We start from the raw sequence: 13,878 nt of genomic DNA on the forward strand, positions 1-13,878 counted from the left end.
GGGGAAATGTCCCTACATTCATTGGTCCACAATCCAGCAATGTTCTGGATATTACATTGAGCTCCGAGCGTGATATATCAAGGTATGATTGGATGGTTCTTGATAGACCATCCTTCTCCGACCATGCGTATATCAGCTTCAGCATCCCCTAAAGAGGGTAGAGAAGGGAGGAACCTTTAGAAACCCTAGGTCAACGAACTGGACTAAATTCCGGAAACATGTAGAAACAAAACTGGGACAACTCAAAGAGGTTGCTAATGTAGAGGAACTGGAGGGGTCGAACAAATTCTCAACAAGGACGATTATGACTGCGTATAACAAAGCTTGTCCTCTAAGATTCAGAGGAAAAGCAAAGCCGCCATGGTGGAGCAATGAGCTGAGTCTTCTAAGAAGACAGGTAAAAGAAATGTTTAAGCTCGCAAAGCCCGCGGAAAGCGAAGCGTGTCGGGACGAGTACAGGGATCTACTGAGGATCTACAAGCGTGAAATTACCAGGGCAAAGAGAAACTCCTGGAAAAGTTTCTGAACGGACATAGAGTGCTCCAGCGAAACAGCACGGTTGGAAAAAAGTCCTAGCAAAGGGAAACATAGTCCAGGGACTAATAAAGAAAGAGAACGGGGAATGGTCACGTAATAGTGAGGAATCCCTTGAGGTGCTTCTCGATACACATTTCCCATTGGGAGACGGTTTAGAAGAGCCAGCAGACATCACTCACACTTCGATCACGCAGCTAGTAGTTCCGGGCTTGGTGACCGATACCAAGATCGAGTGGGCAGTGAAGACGCTTTCTAAGTTTAAATCGCCGAACCCAGATGGTATATTCCCCGCCATGCTACAAGTATCAAGTAGGGCGGTCGTGGAATGGCTTAAAATAATATTCGATGGGTGCATAAGACTAAATCATGTACCAAAGGCGGGGAAGATCGGTCACGTGTATCCCAAAGACTACAGACCCATTAGCTTAACATCATTTCTGCAAAAAACCTTTGAGAAGCTGATATATGTGTACAAATGAACGAGAGTGCCATTCCCGTTTAGCGGCCAAAACAAATCTGCTTCTTTAGCAGTGAACAGAATATGTAGGAAGACCAACTTAAGTGTGGTCATGTTTCATTATGTCGAAACAGAAGCGCATACTCAAAATGCATTGTTTAGTCTGGTGTCCGAGTGTGGATAAAATTATCCAGAATTTTGCTGTGGGAATGTGGCACATGGTATTAGCGTTAACTGCTGTTAACTACTCCCCCCTTAGAGAAAAGTCGTCCTCGGCTTTTATAAGTTTTTGCTGAAGAGATTTAAATGCTTCACTGAGGCTTTTTTTCTCTTTACTTTTTTTGCTTTCGAGATATGATTTTAAAAATTATCAAAATAAATGCAATGACAATAACTGACGAGAAGAGTAAATTGTATATTGAGACATACAATGTAATTTTCCTTCTAAGGCCTTCTATATGGATAAGGTTCTTGAAATGAAGTTCTTGAAGAACGAGCAAGGAAAGGTTTTTTATGTGCTATGTGATATTAACTCTATGTGCCAATGGAGTTTCTGGGTTAACGAAAATTCGTTGTTCCTTGTTTATGAATAGCGTTTGGTTAATTGTGACAGAGTCTTTGAATGTTACAAGGTAGGTACCACTAATTTGGGTTGGTTACTTGTTGGAAATTTTTATGGTTGCAATCGCGTTATTTATAATGAGGACACCGTCATTGACCTCTGTTATTGGCTGTAAGTATGCCGTTACCTCAGAGCAGTTTGCTTCGTAAGTATTTAAAAGGTTTTTGAGACAGTGATTACCTGGTTCTTTAAGATCTTGGCAAAAAATCGTACCACTTTGTTTGTTACAATTTTTCAACACTTTATAATTATTTTGGCATTTTGCGGCTAAACTAGATTCAAAATTTATTATTTTGTTGTTATGGGAAACCGGATAGATAGAGGTTGCAATACAGAGGTCTCGAATAATAGGAAATCTGACATAGTAAATAATGATATTGTTTTGCTGAACCATATTAAATTTACTGTTAATTAATATATCATTAATGCTTACACTAAAATTTACATTATTAAAGATAAAGTTTATTTCATTATTGTCTAAAATTACTGGATTTATAATATTTGCCTTGGCTAGTGCTATTGACAATGCCGTGTTTTTTAAATCTTCAATAATTGCTCTTGTTCTGCTACTTGCTAGTTGAAATAGATTTAGTGCTTGACTTTCAGAAAATTTCTTGGTGAAACTTAGTTTGTTTACTGCGTCCGTAAGTTTGTTTATTTGTTCTTGTATTTTAGTATTTATTACCATTTGGTCGTCATTATTTTGTAATATTATTTCCGTTTTAGTCCTAAGTTCGTTAAGTTCGTCGAAGTCAGGGGTACCGGCAATAACTTTTAATGCCGTACCCAAAAATTTTAGGCTGCGCAAGTGTCGGTGATGAATTGCAATTGTGTTCAAAAGTCGATATATTTGTTCTAGGTCAACTTCCAAAAGTTTCTTCAAGGAAGTCTGTGAGATATACATACGTCAGTAGATTTTCCGTCTCTTGTTGAAGTTGTTGATATTTTGTTAAGTTGGTCAAGTGTGCCAAAGGAGTGTAGTCCTCGAAAATCGCGACACGGCCTTCCGTAATGGGGATGTATTTTGATGTGGAATAGTTTATTATCTCGCCGAAAGCCTCCGAAATAAACAAAACGCTGAAACACAGAAACCGAAATAGGCTTTGTTATTCTTCACACTTCTCCCTTTGCGTCTATCCTTCTCTAACGTAAATTGTTTTTGTGAACCTTCCTACTGTCTATTAAGACCGCAATCCCTAGGTCTTTTTGCACCTTCTTCTCCACGAAACCCTTATCAAATTTATTACCCAATCTTTTGTTTCTTCTCACGAACACCACCTCACCCTCGTCAAAATTTCTTTTGTTTGCAGTAGTACGCCGTAACAGCTTCTCCTGAGCTGCCTTAAGTTTATCTTTTATTTTATTTAGTCTCGCGTGATCGAAGTCATTAATTATATCAATTGGTTTTGCCCCTGTGACAGAATGATAAGTTTCATTATATTTTAGCGTGGCTATCAGAATCAAATCAATTGTATCCGAAATTTCCTGTTGAACCCTGACGCAACGCGCAATCTCCATTAAGGTCGAATGGAACCGTTCCACTTGCCCATTGCTCTTTCTATGAAGAGGAGGTACAAAGAACTGCTCGGGATCAAAGTAATTTTTCAATAGACTTTGAATAGCATTTGCCTGAAAAGCTTTTTCGTTGTCTGAAACTATTAGTTTGTTTTTTTTTGTGCCTACTTAGCATTTGAAAGAGAGCATTTTTAATATCAATGAGATTTCTTGATGCAATCGGAATCACGGTCGCAAATTTTGAGAACTTATCGATAGAAGTTAAGAAATGTTGCTTGTCCGTGGAAAAAACATCAATATGCAATATTTGTCCGGGATATTCGGGAATAGGAGTTTCTCCAATAATAGTGTCAGCGGGTTTCCTATTGTATTTATTTTCCATACAAGTTTTGCAATTTTTAACAATAGAGTTAAGTAATTCTTCATGTTTGGGAAATAATAGCTCTCTAGCAGTTGTTTAAAATTTTCGTTTACCGATCTATGTGCTCGGCTGTGTTCATGATTTGCTGCTTCAATCTGGTCATTTGGATTTGTGAGATCTATGACAATTTTGTTCGTATGAACAAATTTTGCAGACGGGAATGTTTCCCCGACGCGGTGCTGTATTTTTGCAAGTGTTGGGAGGTCGCAATAAATTGCGTTTACCACCTTAGGGCTTACACTCGTTTTTAGAGCCGAAAATAAACTCTCCAAACTGTTAAATTCGATTGTATGTCGAACATATTGCCGAAAAAAAATTTTTGTTTTTCTGCAGTTTGCATTTCCCTCAGTGAAGATAATTTGACTCCTTAACTGATTCACAGGGAAATTGATGGATTTTATAACATTGGAGGAAGATATTTCACTATGTGCTGTATTTTGCATAGATTCGTTGTCCGTTATATTATTCAAGAATTGACGCGTTTCTCGAATGCATTTATCGCGCCTTCATCCAAATCAATGCGGACGTTTCTGGACCCATTTGCCCCAATATGGTCGTTTTCGCCACGTAAATATCTAGTAATAGGTTTGGCTATTGCCGCGTAATCTTTCACGAATTTTCTGTAATATCCCGATAACCCAAGGAATGACCTCATGGCTCTAAGGGTTTCAGGGATTTTGTAGCTCACAATTACTTTTATTTTCTCTGGTGAAGTCTTGACTCCCTTTTGGGACACTACAAATCCCAAGAACTCCACTTCTAATTTAAAAAATTTCGACTTCTCGACCGAAACCCGCATATGTGCCTTAGCCAAATCGCCAAGTATTGTATTTATATGGTTCAGGTGAGTTTTTTCATCAGGAGAAAATATTATAATGTCATCGATATAGGCGTGACAAAATTTCCCAATATGCCTGAGAATATTGTCTATTGCCCTTTGAAAAATGCTCGGATCATTCTTAAGTCCAAACGGCAAACGACAGAACTCGTATTTGCCATTATTGACATTGAAAGCAGTTTTCTGTCGATCCTTCTCTGCCAACAGTAATTGATAAAAGCCGGACTTTAGGTCACGAGTAGGAAAATATCTTGAATTCCCCAAGTTGCTCAAAATAACTGAGGTTTCGGGTATCGGATACTTATCGGCAATGGTTTTGTCATTGATCTTTCTAAAATCGACTACCAGCCGAAGCTTGGTTCACCGTTTTCATCTTGTCCTTTCTTCTTCACCGCATGTTTCGGTGAATTATAAGGTTAGCATGAAGGCCTTACGATCCCATCCGCTAACAAAGACTCCAGCTCCTTATTAACAAAGCTTGCTGTTGACGTTGGGTATGGGTAGGCTTTAGTATAAATATGTTCGTTAGTGGTTGTCCTGATTCTTGCAACCACGTTTGTATTATAGGGAAGTGCCCTGTCCGGTTCCACGAATGCGCATTTATTTTTTTCTATTATTTGCATGAAGACTTTCCTAACGCTTAGCGGAACCGTGGCAAAGTCAATTTCGAAATTATTCACTTCTTAGGAACCAAAGAAGTGCAATTCTTCCCTGCCACCTCTGTAGCATAAAATATCATTATTTATGTTAATTTCTGCCTCGATTTCCTTGAGAAAGTCGTACCCTACAATGGCATCAAACGTTGTCAACCCTGAAAGGATAAAAAATGTGCCTATATGATCCATAAGCGAAACCTTACATTTTTCTGTAACGTAAGTTTCGCCATTTATCGTTCTCACCTTAAATGCTTTTTCAAGTTTCGTTATATTTTTTAGATTGTTAAATTTTTTTACATAATTTTTTTATGTTCCGGTATCCACTAATATCTTAAGCTTCTGCCCGTTGTTCAATGTTTTAGTGATAAATGGCAGACGGAAGTTTACCCTAAAAAATTTATTTCTTCGGGTATGGGGTCTTCATTTATATTATTAACCCTAAGAATTTTTGGAGCAACCTTTTTGGTCGACTCCAATGGTCTCTTAGGAGCTTGCGGCTGCTGTTTCCTTTGGAAACTTTGCATGGCACTGCTAAAACTTCTGTCTACTTCCATGGGCTCTGGGGAGGAATCCTGTCTTATGTTCGTATTGCTATTCCCTAATCCCTGTACCCGCTGTGGTGCAGCTATGTCTTGTTGTTGCGTGGACGTACGGGATAGCCTCTGATAATGAGGAGAGGATGTGGGTGGATTTCGTCTGGAGTTATTCCAGAATGTATTTGCAAAATTATACCTAACCTGGTTTGTTTCTAATTCTTGTGCTAAGACAAGGGCCGAGGGCATATCGTCCGGTTTGCAAGAGAATAATATGTCACACATTGAACGCTTCAGTCCCGATATGAAGACTCTTAAGGCATCGTGCCTATATTTGGCGTTCAATGAGGCGATAAGTTGTTGATTGCCCTCGTTAGTCATAATGACCTTATTTGTGATTAACGTTAGCTTGCGTTCGACTTCATCATAAAAGTCTGTGATTGTTTTGGAACCCTGCTTTAGGGTAGACAGTTCTTGTTCGAGTGTAGAGAGCGAGCGTTTGTCGGCATAGGCAAAGTCCAGTCTGGACAGAATTGCCTGAAAATTTAGCACCGTATTAAAAGAACTTAGGAGCATGTCGGCATTTCCAGTTACCTTGATGCGTATTATAGCTACTGCCTGGTAGTACTTTGAACTACCCTTATACTTTTCATACAATTTATGCGCTGTTACGGCAGCCTAGCGCCAAGAAACGTATCTTGGCGTAAGTCCACTAAACTCGGGTACCGACTTTACCACGTCCAGTGATTCATTACACTCTCTTCCGTTAACTATCTCAATTTTCTTATACTCCTCTACTGCGGACGGGACCTCAAGAACATTCAGTCTTCTTGTTAGGTTATCTACGGTTGCCTGAAATTGCTGTCTACTCTGGTCCAATGCCTGCGCAACGGCTGTTTGTACCAGCGTCTGTACTGTAGTTTGGTCCATCGTTTGTCCTCTAGATCACGTAATTCTTTAACACTCATAAAAAATCAACCTTAATTTCTTTTTCCCCTATTTATCTCTTTTCATTTCAAAACTAAAAAATATTGTGCAACCTTCTGTTAAGTTCGAATCACTAAACTGTTGAATAAATAACTCCAATATTAAATAATGGAAAAATTGCCTTTATTAAAGTACTTCACAATAGCTTATTTAATTAAACCAAACTTCTTGATAGCTTAAATGAAACTGATTCCAGCGCCTCTACATTTGCGGCCTTGTATACTCTCGGATTTCTTCGTTCGCATCTTCTACGCGCTTCCATTTCCAGAATCTACTAGTTGCCATCAGCTCTCAAATTTCTCAGCTGTAATTACAATTGCACGATTTTATAGCTTATCTCATTACATACTTTCAGGAGTATCTCAGATATATGCATGTGGTTGTACTTTGCTTCTCAGCTGCGTGTACCTACATATGTGTAGACATAATGATTGATTCGTTTATGTAGATACAAGTGACTGTCTGCTTTGTTGTTGTTGTGACTTCATTTACTTAGCATCAGACTAGGGATGTGAGTATCACTTAGGGTCACTCATATTCGTCACAATATTAAAGTTGTAACTACTTGGTGCTTAATTAAACTTACGAAGCTACAATTCCGCACGCCATTCTCATGTGTTAGTATTTTGATATGCTGCCACGCCGGTATGCTGATGTGCTGACCCGGATTCCAAAATCTTTCCGGCGTGATGCTGTCCCTGATATGGACAATTTCTTCTTGGTGTTTTTTTTTTCAAACCTTTTATAAGGATTTTTTTGGTTGTTATTATCGGCTTATTACTTTTGTATCAAGTGTTCTTGTTTGTAGCGAGCTTAAAGCCTTTATTATTTAAATTGTTTCAAATTTCGATCATTTTATAAGGATTTTTTTGTTCTGCCTTTTTATTAGTATTTTCCTCTTTTTTTCCACAAATTGTTTTAGATTTCAATCCTTTTATAAGGATTTTTTTTTTGTTCTGTCCTTTTATTAGGATTTTTCCTTTTTCAAAAATTGTTTCAAGTTTTGATCCTTTTTTAAGGATTTTTTTGTTCACACATAAAGCTATTTAATGCTCTTTCAATGATATCACAATTTTATTCCGTTGGGCGCCAATGAACTAGAGTGCCATTCCCGTTTAGCGGTCAAAACAAATCTGCATATTTATTGGCATTTCTATACATTTTTATGCATCTTTTGCTTACAAATTATTTACTTTATTTTCTTATTCTATTCTTAGCTTAAACTACGCCCCCTGTAATGCATGCAGATGTTCATATGGGAATTTGGCAACGTCATCATTTTCCGCGAATATTAGTTCACTAGCTTTGAGCAGTTAACAGAATATGTAGGAAGACCAACTTAAGTGTGGTCATGTTTCATTATGTCGAAACAGAAGCGCATACTCAAAATGCATTGTTTAGTCTGGTGTCCGAGTGTGGATAAAATTATCCAGAATTTTGCTGTGGGAATGTGGCTCATGATATTAGCGTTAACCGCTGTTAACTTACATAAAGTCCAAAGTGGATGAAAAGCTGCTCTCCACAACACAGCATGCGTACAGCAAAGGAAAGTCGGTAGACACCGCATTGCATAGGGTGGCAATAAGCATAGAGAAATCCCTGGAATATAAGGTGTATGCTCTAGGAGTCTTCTTGGACATTGCCGGGGCTTTCAATAATGTTGCAAAATGGGCGATTATGGACGGTCTTAATTATATTAAAGTACATCCTGCCTTAATCAGATGGATCGGCTGCATGTTAAATTGCAGAAAGATTACATCACAATGGGGATTGTACGAGGCCACGAAATCAGTGGACAGGGGCACGCCGCAGGGAGGGGTGCTATCACCTCTGCTGTGGACGCTGGTCATCAACCAACTGCTCAGGCAATTCGATAAGGGACCCGTAAAATGTACGGCTTACGCAGATGACGTTGTAATTGTCATAAGTGGAAAGTGCCTTCCGACGATTAGTTCTTTGATGGATCGGGCGCTTCGGGATATTCATACCTGGGCATCTAATGTCGGGTTGAAAGTCAATGCGGAGAAGACGGATATGGTCTTGTTTACAAAGAGGTACAAGGTCCCAAATTGGACCAGGTCTAAGTTAGGAGGGGTGACCTTACAGGAGAAACCTTGCACAAAATATCTAGGAATCATCCTAGACAGTAAGCTGTCATGGAAGCTCAACGTGGGGGAGAGGGTCAAGAAGGCCTCAACGGCACTCTGTGCATGTAAAAGAATGCTGGGGTGTACGTGGGGCATATCGCCCTCTCTTTCTCATTGGGTTTTTAGAGCGATTGTAAGCCCTATTCTATACTATGGAGTTCTTGTTTGGTGGAAAGCCACACAAAAAACAACATACCTCAAAAAATTAGAGGGGGTATGCAGACTATCGATGCTTAGCATTACGGGTGCCCTGGAAACAACCCCGACGGCTGCACTGTATGCCATTCTGCACATTCCACCTGTAGACCTGGTAGCAAAGAACAAAGAATTAACGACCGCAACCAGGCTCGGTGCTTCGGGGCAGCTTGAGCGCCGACCATATGGCCATAATAGTATAGCGTCATCATTCACAAGACGAACAGACTACCTGATTCCCTATCTGCGCTTCGAGGGAGATCTTAAGGCCACAATAGAGGTGGACGGTTGGCGCAAGGGTGCGCAAATGGCGGACGAGGCGATACATGTGTACACCGATGGTTCCAAAGTAGTGGAAGGAGTAGGGTCTGCGGTATACTGCGCTGATCCGGAAATAAGCAGATCCCACAGGCTGCTGGATTACTGTAGCGTTTTCCAAGCGGAAATATTAGCCGTAACTAAAGCAGTAGAAATCCTGGAAGAGAATAGCTTAAGCTGCAACGGTGTTAACTTTTATAGTGACAGTCAACCAGCAATTAAGGCAATAATCTCGCATAGCACAGCATCTAAATGCTTGTTAGAGTGTAAGCAGTCTCTGCAGAGAATCGGGACAGGGAGAAGCATACATCTATATTGGGTCCCAGGACATATGGGAATAGATGGGATGAAAAAGCGGACGAACTAGCTAAAAAGGGCGCATCCCTTGAAGCTTGCTCCGTAGACGTCCCAGTTAGATTGGGCGAGATTAAGCGAAGGCGAGAGGTGCACATGATCGACCAAGCGGGAAAGGCGTGGGTTCAAGCGCGGGGCTGTAAAGTGTCGAAGATTATGTGTAGGTCTTACAAACTTAGACTAACACAGTTGCTTCTATCATTAAAAAGAGAGGACTGTATACTCATGACGGGTATTCTGACTGGACACTGCCTTCTAATGTCACATGCCTTTAAATTAGGCTTGGTCAGTGATAGCAGATGTAGAAAGTACGGGTTGGAGGAGGAAACGATCGAGCACGTTCTGTGCTCGTGCCCTGCACTTGCCAGGCTAAGACTCAAGCTATTAGGAGTGATACAGCTGTCAGATCTAGAAGCAGCAAGTGGCTTAAGTCCTAGGAAGCTTCTAGTATTTGCCAAGAGGACGGAGTTATTTTATAACATATGTCCTGGTTTTTGATAGGGTTTTTCAGTTTGGTCGTTAAAACAAACTTCTGGTAACACTACGGGCTCAATCAGTCTATGTGAGGTCCTCAAGGACCGACCAGTTCAACCAAACCTGGTGGCCCTATTCCCAACTAGTCCCTTGGAGTGAGTCACATTGGGTATAGCCTATCAACCATGCTTAAATATGACCAGCACGTGACGGCTCCTGTTACAAATGTGAATACGTAGGCATATTTTTAACCAGGTTAGGCTTTATCCTTATCAGTCGATGACCGGGTGTTCTACTATCCTAACGAAGAGGATAGTCGAACTAGTCTGAAAACTGAAGGCGGTCATCCACAATGAGCTCTTGTATCATAAGGCGGGAAACATAGACTATTGAAGTCAATGTATCGAACACAAATGGCTGCGAATTTTGGTTTAAATTTTAAAACTTTTATCCACGGTCCTTGTAAAGTTTAAATTATGTAGATGCGCCAAGGATTATAGATTTTCACCCATGTGTTACCCAATGATATCGACTTAGACTGCTTATGATTTCGAGGGCGGAATCCTTGGCCGAATAAATACTCCCTAACATTTCAAGGTATTTTTTGGTGTAGCTTGGAAGCATAGCGCAACAAAAACATCCGTCAGAAAGTCTTCGGAGCTACACCAGAGCTTCTCGGAAAGTGACGTCGACGAAGGTATGAGATCGAAGTCGCAGTCCTACAGCTTCTGTGCTGGCATATGGTATAAGGGCCAGGATGTGTAGCAGCGGCCGGTGATCGGGATTGCTACTGTTTGCACGTCGGGAATTGTAGCTCCTAGAAACACCCGAAAAAACTGCAGGCGCCCTTTGGCGCGATCAACAATAAGCCAGCATTGACGCTAATCGTTAAAACTGTGCCACGAGAGTCATGGCTATTAGTAGATAATTGATAGCAATCGTAAGTCGTCCTTGTGCGTGACCAGCATGTAGCCACAAATGATTTAAAGAAATCGTGCCGACGACGGGTATTAGTGTTAGCCCAGAACATCTCCTTCGGTAAAACTACGCTACAAAAGCGTGACCATTTTAAGTATTTCTTCCTTTCTCTGCAAGGAGGTACTCCCGAAATTGTTTGAACGATCCGCGAGATTTTGAGGCAAAAACCGCGGATCTTTCCAAAATGTCCGAAACGTCGACTTCTTATAAACAAAACCTTTCCAAATATTTTTTTTTTAATTTTCGCTTTACAAGCCTCCCAGATACTCATCCGCAAGTTAATGATATTGTTCCAGATCGTCAAACATACTCGTACCATTGACGTCAGCAGTATATTTCCATACTCATTAGTTGTGGACAATGTGATACTCTGAAGTTGGTGTTGTTGTTGCAGCAGTGCTTCCAATGAAGTATACACTACAAGAAAAAGACTGGTAAAATTAACCGAATTACGGGTCAATTCAACCGAAATTTCTGTCAATTTTTATCCATCGCAACAAGATGTTGAATCAACTGCGCACAAATCGTTGATTCGTAATTGACCGTTTTAGTAGTCAAATAAACAAAAAAAGTTGTTTCATTATACTTTACCCATAGTTTTGTTAAATTAACAATTATTACTGTCGCTCTAAAAATACTGTCACGGATATTAGCATCACTAAGATATACCATCACTAAGGCGATGCTAAGGCCATGATATTTACGTCAATAATCAAATCATGTACACAATTTTATAGTGGCAGAAATTGTAGATGAAATCATAATTGGAGTGGACTCCTTAATCGACCAGGGCATCAAGATCAACATGCAAAGCAAGACGATGCGATATAAAAACATGGATGTACCACTTAATTTCGGCTACGAGAGAGGCTACAGCAGTAAACGAGTGCTGGTGGAAGAGAGTCAGCAAATACCACCAAAATCCGAAGCAGTCATCTGGGCAAAGGTTGATGGAGATTGTGGGACAAACAAATTGTGGGTTGTCGAAGCAGCAAACAAATCAGCACTAAATATACTTGTAGGAAAAACCCTGGCTATGACAAAACAAGATGGACGTATTCCGGTAAGACTACTCAATAAGTTTAATTCACCACTCAAACTGACTAAGGGAGCTATTTTGGGAAGATGCCAAGAGGTGGAAATAGTTATTAACTATGAACAGGTCCAGGAACACGTTTCAGCCAGTAATACTGATATTTCAAATGACATCACGGCATGGACGCAGGGGCTAGAGGAAGCATATCAGAGTAAGGCAAAACAACTGCTCCTAAAGTACGCGAACATATTTGACCAAGATGATTCTAAACCAGGCCGCACCAACGTTGTGAAACATCAAATTGACACTGGAGATGCGAGGCCGATCCGTCAAGCTCCACGTAGTGTTCCACTGGCGAAGCGGGAAGTTGTGAGTCAAATCATTCAAGAAATGAGCGACAGCGGCGTCATCGAACCATCAGCTAGTCCATGGAGCTCACCGGTAGTACTTGTAAAAAAGAAGGATGGAAAAATGAGGTTTTGCGTGGACTACCGGAAGTTGAATGACGTAACGAAAAAGGATAGCTACCCATTGCCAAGAATTGACGACACTTTGGACTCGCTATCTGGTACGAAATGGTTTTCCACGCTGGACTTGAAAAGCGGCTACTGGCAAGTGGAGGTGAAGGGGGAAGATAAAGAGAAAACAGCCTTCAGTGTCGGTGATGGTCTTTGGCAATTTACAGTGATGCCTTTTGGACTTTGTAATGCACCAGCTACTTTTGAGAGACTCATGGACCAGGTACTGAAAGGACTACATTGGAAAACATGCTTGGTGTACCTGGACGACATCGTCGTATTGGGCAAGAATTTTGATGAACATCTTAGGAACTTGGAGGAAGTTTTCCAAAGAATAGCTGGCGCTGGTCTGAAGTTAAGTCCCAAAAAGTGTGCGCTGTTTAAAAGGGAAGTAAATTATTTGGGTCACAAGGTAACGACAGAGGGCATCTGCACTGCGAACGAAAAGATAGAGGCTGTAAAGGATTGGCCAAGACCACAGAACCTACATGAATTAAGAAGTTTCCTTGGGCTGTGCACATATTACCGCCGATTTGTACCAAATTTTTCCAGCGTAGCCCATAGCCTCCATGAGCTTACAAGAACAAATAAAGTGTTTGAATGGAAGAAGGAGCAAGAAGTGGCTTTCCAAACATTGAAGGAGCGTTTGTGCACTGTCCCAATGTTAGCATATCCGATTCCAGGAGCAACATTTATTCTAGATACAGATGCGAGTGGATATGCTATAGGAGGCGTTTTATCACAACTTGTCGATGGACAGGAGAAGGTAGTTGCATATTACAGCCGTTCGATTGGAAAACCAGAGAGGAACTGCTGTGTTACGCGGAGAGAGCTGTTGGCATTGGTAGAGTGCATTAAACATTTTCACAAATACCTCCACGGCCACCGATTCCGTGTCAGGACAGATCACGCAGCGTTGAAATGGTTTCTGCAGTTCCGTAATCCGGAAGGACAATTGGCACCGTGGATCGAGCGACTACAAAGCTATGACTTTTCCATTGAGCATCGAAAAGGTAGTACCCATGGAAATGCCGATGCAATGTCACGAAGGCCATGTAGTTTGGAATGCAAACACTGTTCAAAGGCCGAGGCTAAAGAAGACATTATAGATGTCCGGCTAATGACTATAACGTGTACGGATGAATGGGACAAGGGACAACTAAGAAAGTGTCAGCTAGAAGATACAGATCTGTCACATTTTATGCAAGGGCTCGAACGAAACGAAAGACCAAGCAGAGAGGAGATGTCAGCAGAGAGTCCCATTGCGAAGTCATATTGGGCACAGTGGAACA

Source organism: Eurosta solidaginis, chromosome 2 (genome assembly GCF_040869045.1).
Source record: "Eurosta solidaginis isolate ZX-2024a chromosome 2, ASM4086904v1, whole genome shotgun sequence".
NCBI classification, from domain to species: Eukaryota; Metazoa; Arthropoda; class Insecta; order Diptera; family Tephritidae; genus Eurosta; species Eurosta solidaginis.